Source organism: Pseudophryne corroboree, chromosome 8, assembly GCF_028390025.1.
Source record: "Pseudophryne corroboree isolate aPseCor3 chromosome 8, aPseCor3.hap2, whole genome shotgun sequence".
Taxonomy (NCBI): domain Eukaryota; kingdom Metazoa; phylum Chordata; class Amphibia; order Anura; family Myobatrachidae; genus Pseudophryne; species Pseudophryne corroboree.
In genome coordinates this window covers 168,968,584-168,975,240 of record NC_086451.1, presented here as the reverse complement: position 1 = coordinate 168,975,240, position 6,657 = coordinate 168,968,584, and the positions used below count along the sequence as shown (strand labels likewise).

The following is a 6,657-nucleotide window of genomic DNA, read 5'->3' as shown; positions in this document are numbered from 1 at the left end:
CACCCATTGGCAGCAACATTAGAATAGCTGCTGATGGGCACAATTGAGAAAGGAAGGGGGGAAAACATTTGAATCCAGCACATATATGTAATTTGAATATGTAATTTGTACCTTCCTACTTTAAAATGTAATGGATGAACCTCACCCTGTGAGAACTATCTTCATGATCAAGAGATCTCATACGCAAGAAAAGCATGTGTTGGGATAGGGCTGTGGAGGGCGGCTGCTCGAGCACACCCCCGTCAAGTTAAGGAGATTCAACTGAGGAAGCACAAGGGAACTCTTGTCTGGGGACAACAACTGCAGGGAGACCACATCTTTTCAGATGAAAATGAGAGGGCGGAAGGCTGCCTAATACTGAAGCACCCTCAAACATCAAACCATATGCAACAACTAGTACAAGCATTCCTGGGGAAAGGTCTGCAGCAGACGGATTTGCATACGGTGATGTCATCCAAGCAGTGGGCCAAAGTTGGCTGGAACCCTCATCTGCATATGAAAAGAGAAAAGGGGCGCTTGGATGACCACTAGTTCGCATTGAACACACCCCACCCTCCTTTGGTGTGGGGCTCATGTTGGCCATGCCCCAGCCCCTGAAGCATTCAAGCTGATTTCTTGCAGCAGCTGGGCACTGTAACAGCTCCAGAGCTGCTCTGTAAGGCAAATAAAAGGGTGTGGGCCCTGCAACACCACCTGTAGTTCGCATTGTGCGTTGGAAGGCACAAAGTAAGCAGACGGGAGAAGTCAGGATAGTGCGCAAGGGCATAGAAGGGAGGGGCTCAAGAAAAGAGAAGTGGAAACAGACAGCAAACTAGGCTGGAGAGAGACCTGAGACAATGAGATCTAAATTATACCAGAGCCAACCAGGGGAAAGCACAAATGCAGTCCCCCCCCCTACCACAAATTATGCAGTCGAGATTCCCACATTTGGGGAAATCACAGAGGTCAGCATACCCAGAATGCAATGAATGAACCTCACCCTGGGAAAACAATCTTCATGACCATGGTATCACCTAAGCAAAATAAGTATGATTTGAGATAGGGCTGGAGAGGGCCGCTGCTCAGGCACACCTCCGTCAAGTAAAGGAGATTCAACTGAGGCAGCACAAGGGAACTCTCATCTGGGGACAACAACTGCAGGGAGAACACATTTTCAGACGAATGTGTGAGGGCAGAAGGCTGCCTAATACTGAAGCACCCCCCAAACAACAAACCAAATGCAACAACTAGTGCAAGCATTCCTGGGGGAAGGCCTGCAGCAGATGGATTTGCATATGGTGATGTCATCCAAGCAATGGGTATAGTTGGCTGCAACCCTCGTCTGCATATGAAAAGAGAAAATGGTCACGCAGGGCATGGCGGCCTTTGTGGGGTTGCGCTTGGATGACCCCTAGATCGCTTTATACACCCCCATCAGTGTGGGGCTCATGTTGGCCATGCCCCAGCCCCTGAAGCATTCAAGCTGATTTCTTGCAGCAGCTGGACCCAGTAACAGCTCCAGAGTTGCTCTACAAGACAAGCAAAAGGGTGTGAGCCATGCAGCACCACCTGTAGTTTGCATACACACATATATAGGACAGCATCTCTTATATGCCCCAGGGGCAATAAAATAGTATCCTTATCTAGGGTATCCGTCCATGCCGCTACAGCACTACACATACACACCCAGGCCGACGCAATTGCCGGTCTGAGTAAGGTACCTGAATGTGTATAAATGGACTTCAGGGTAATCTCCTGTTTGCGGTCAGCAGACTCTTTGAGGGTAGCCGTATCCTGGGACGGGAGGGCTAACTTCTTGGATAAGCGTGTTAATGCTTTGTCCACCCAAGGGGAGGATTCCCATTGTAACCTATCCGTTGATGGGAAAGGATACGCCATAAGAATCCTTTTGGAAATCTGCAGGAGATTCCCAAGCTTTTTCACATAACTCGTTCAGCTCGTGTGAGGGGAAAAGGTTACCTCAGGCTTCTTTCCCTTGTACATATGTACCCTCTTGTCAGGGATAGGGGGCTCCTCTGTGATGTGCAAAACATCTTTTATTGCCATAATCATATATCAAATGTATTTTGCCAATTTTGGCTGTAACTTTGCATCATCGTAATCGACACTGGAGTCAGAATCCGTGTCGGTATCTGTGTCAACAATCTGGATAGTGGGCACTTATGAGACCCTGACAGTCCCTGCGACATAGGATCAGGCATGGGTTGAGACCCTGACTGTCCCAAAGCTTCAGCCTTGTCTAATCTTTTGTGCAATGAGTTTACACTAGCATTTAAAACATTCCACATATCCATCCAATCAGGTGTCGGCGGAGACACCACATTCATTTGCTCCCGCTCCTCTCTAATATAGCCTTCTTCCTCAGACATGTCGACACACGCGTACCGACACACCACACACACAGGGAATGCTTTTACTGAAGACATTTCCCCCACAAGGCCCTTTGGCAGAGCTGGCCCTAACCAATATGATGTCCTAGGCAAGATTTTGCCTGGTGCCCCCTAGCACCACCGCTGGTTCCGCCTCTGACCTTGCACCTCTTTCCCAGCACCATCAACCCTCACCCATAACAGTACTTATTTTGGTGTTTGTACCCCCTATATTTTAAACAGGAACAGTTCGCACATTTGGCGCACAGTCCAAAAAGGGGTGTGTTTTTGCTGGCAATGGGCATGTCCACACAATAGTACCCCCAATTAAAATTCCGCCACACAGTACTGCAATTTTATTCACATTTGATCACGCGATAGTGTCCATAATTCACATTACATCCCACAGTAGTATCACTTTACCTTATAAACGTTACTTCTCACAGTAGTGCTCCTTATTCACATTACATCACACTGAATTGCTCCTTATTTACATTACACCACACCCTATTGCTCTTTATTCACATTAGACGACACAGTAAATGCCCATTCTATACGCAACGCTACATATTAGAGCACCTTATACACATAATGCCACACATTAGTAATGCATTTATACACATAATTCCACATAGTAATGCCCCTTACACATATGAGACACATCATTAATGTCCTTATAAACATAATGCGTCTTACACATTATGACAACCTTTATTAATGCCCTTTTACACATAATGGCCCTCATTCCGAGTTGTTAGCTCGCAAGCAGCTTTTAGCAGCATTGCACACGTTAAGCCGCCGCCTACTGGGAGTGAATCTTAGCTTATCAAAATTGCGAACGAAAGATTAGCAGAATTGCGAATAGACACTTCTTAGCAGTTTCTGAGTAGCTCCAGACTTACTCGACAACTGTGATCAGTTCAGTCAGTTTCGTTCCTGGTTTGACGTCACAAACACACCCAGCGTTCGCCCAGACACTCCCCCGTTTCTTCAGACACTCCCGCGTTTTACCCAGAAACAGCAGCGTTTTTTCACACACACCCATAAAACGGCCAGTTTCCGCCCAGAAACACCCACTTCCTGTCAATCACACTACGATCAGCAGAACAAAGAAAAAACCTCGTAATGCCGTGAGTAAAATACCTAACTGCATAGCAAATTTACTTTGCGCAGTCGCAGAGCGAACATTGCGCATGCGCAATTAGCGGAAAATCGCTGCGATGCGAAGAAAATTACCGAGCGAACAACTTGGAATGACCACCCTTGCGCATGCGCAATTAGCGGAAAATCGCTGCGATGCGAAGAAAATTACAGAGCGAACAACTCGGAATGACCACCAATGTCCCTTACACATATGCCGCACATTATTAATGCCCTTATACACATAATGACACACATAGTGCCCCTTACACATATGTTGCACATTATTAATGCATTTTTACATGACACACATAATGCTCCTTACTCATATTCCGAACACTACTGCACAATCAACCCACTCACATGCACACAGCACTCACACTGCCACTAACACTGTGACCTCTGCCTCTGCTTGGATACAGATGTGTCCTCATAAATCTTGCCTCAATGCTAACGTTGGGGCACCTTTTTTTTATTAAAATGCATCTTATTTGCATTGCTATGTTGTTAGGATGCACACGCAGCTTCTGCTGATTAAAATGATATGCAGCACGCCTATATACTGTGTGAGACTGTGGCTGTATCTGCATATGAAATGCTACACACAGAATATAGGCATGCCGCATATCATTTTAATCAGCAGAAGTTGCTGATGCCCCTAGGCATATCAAATGCCCTAGGCAATTGCCTAGTTTGCCTATGCCTATGGCCGGCTCTGCCCTTTGGAGAGACAGAGAGAGAGTATGCCAGCACATACCCCAGCGCTATATAACCCAGGAATAGCACAGTAACTTAATGTTTGCACAGTAGCGCTGCTGTATGTAATTTGCGCCAAATTATGTGCCCCCCCCCTCTCTTTTCAACCCTCTTGTCTACCGTGGTATAAGCAGGGGAGAGTCCGGGGAGCTTCCTCTCCGCGGTGCTGTGGAGAAAAAATGGCGCTGGTGAGTGCTGAGGGAGAAGCCCCGCCCCCTCGGCGGCGGGCTTCTGTCCCGCTTAAACTGTACAATTGGCGGGGGCTCATACATATATACAGTGCCCAGCTGTATATATGTTATATTTCTGCCAAAAACAGGTTTATATTGCAGCCCAGGGCGCCCCCCCTGCGCCCTGCACCCTTACAGTGACCGGAGTATGTGAGGTGTATGGGAGCAATGGCGCACAGCTGCAGTGCTGTGCGTTACCTCAATGAAGATCATGAAGTCCTCTGCCGCCTCTGAAGTCTTCTTTTCTTCTCATACTCACCCGGCTTCTATCTTCCGGCTCTGCGAGGGGGACGGCGGCGCGGCTCTGGGACGGACGGCGAGGGTGAGATCCTGCGTACCAATCCCTTTGGAGCTAATCTCTTTGGAGCTAATGGTGTCCAGTAGCTTAAGAAGCAGGACCTTGCAACTCGGAGAGTAGGGCTGCTTCTCTCCCCTCAGTCCCTCGATGCAGGGAGTCTGTTGCCAGCAGTGCTCCCTGAAAATTAAAAACCTAGCAAAATACTTTCTGTCAGAAAGCTCAGGAGAGCTCCTGAAAAGCACCCAGTCTCCACTGGGCACAGTATCAAACTGAGGTATGGAGGAGGGGCATAGAGGGAGGAGCCAGTGCACACCCAGAACTAAAGTCTTTCTTAAAGTGCCCATGTCTCCTGCGGAGCCGTCTATCCCCATGGTCCTTACGGAGTCCCCAGCATCCTCTAGGACGTTAGAGAAAATAGGATTTTAATACCTACCGGTAAATCCTTTTCTCTTAGTCCGTAAAGGATGCTGGGCACCCGTCCCAGTGCGTACTGTGTCTGCAGTTATTAAATGGCCCTTAACTCCAGAACATTTATGTGGAGACAACTTTCCCGACTTGACCATCTTCCTTGGACGTTTTCCCCCTGTGTGACTGCTCCCCAGCATCGGAGGGTTGCATCCATGGTCCCTAGGATCCAGTCCTGAATCCCGAACCTTCGCCCCTCTAGGAGGTGAGAACTGTGCAGCCACCAATGGAGTGAGATTCTGGTCTTGGAAGACAGGATTATCCTCCGGTGCGTGTGTAGGAGGGATCCGGACCACTTGTCCAACAGGTCCAACTGAAAAACTCTGGCATGGAACCAGCCAAACTGAATGGGCTCGTAGGCCGCAACCATCTTACCCAGCAACCAAATGCATTGATGGATTAACACTCTTGCTGGTTTCAGAATTTGTTTGACCAGACTCTGGATCTCCAGAGCCTTTCCACTGGAAGAAAACCTCTTCTGTGTCCAGTATCACTCCCAAAAACAACAACCGCGTCATTGGGACCAACTGCGATTTTGGCAAGTTTAGGAGCCAACTATGTTGTTGAAGAACTGTCAGGGAGAGTGCAATGTTTTGCACTAACTGGTCCCTGGATTTCGCCTTTATCAAAAGATCATCCAAGTACGGGATAATTGTTACTCCTTGCTTGCGATCACCCTGGTGAAAATCCTCGGAGCCGTGGACAGACCAAACGGCAATGTCTGAAATTGGTAATGACAATACTGAATTGCAAACCTCAGGTAGCTTGATGCAGAGGCTAAATGGGAACATGTAAGTAGGCATCCTTTATGTCTACCAAAACCATGAAATCTCCTTCCTCTGGACTGGAGATCACTGCACTGAGAGATTCCATCTTGAAATTTAATTTCCTTAGGTAGAAATTGAGGGATTTCAGATTTCAGATTGGTCTGACTGAGCTGTCCGGCTTAGGGACCACGAAGAGGCTTGAATAAAAACCTTCTCCCTGCTGACTAAAGCCGATTTGAACAATCGGTGAGGGGGAACGTCTTGAAACCCCAGTTTGTACCCTTGGGACACTATTTGTAAAACACACGAGTCCATGTCCGAATGAATCCAGAACTGACTGAAGAGTTTTAGACGTGCCCCCACTGGTGCGGGCTCCTGCAAGAGAGCCCCAGCGTCATGCGGTGGATTTGGCAGAAGCAGAGGATGATCTCTGCTCCTGCGATCTTGAAGAGGATGCAGACCTCTTCCCTCTTCTCCTTCCTCTACCTGCAAAGAAAGGGGAATCTTAACTTCTTGCATATCTATTGGGCCGAAATGACTGCATCAGATAATGATGCGTCTTCATCCGTTGGGAGGGAACATAGGGCAAGAAGGTTGACTTACCTGCGGGAGCTGCCGAGATCAAATTAACT

The 6,657-nt window shown here is 47.8% G+C and overlaps 1 non-coding gene across 1 annotated transcript; it reads right to left on the bottom strand.

Moving 5' to 3' along the window:
• Positions 1-864: 864 nt before the first annotated feature.
• LOC134950997 (U1 spliceosomal RNA) lies at positions 865-1,030 on the bottom strand. Its single transcript, XR_010183816.1, has one exon. It is a non-coding gene; the product is annotated as a U1 spliceosomal RNA (small nuclear RNA).
• Between the last annotated feature and the right edge of the window lie 5,627 nt (positions 1,031-6,657).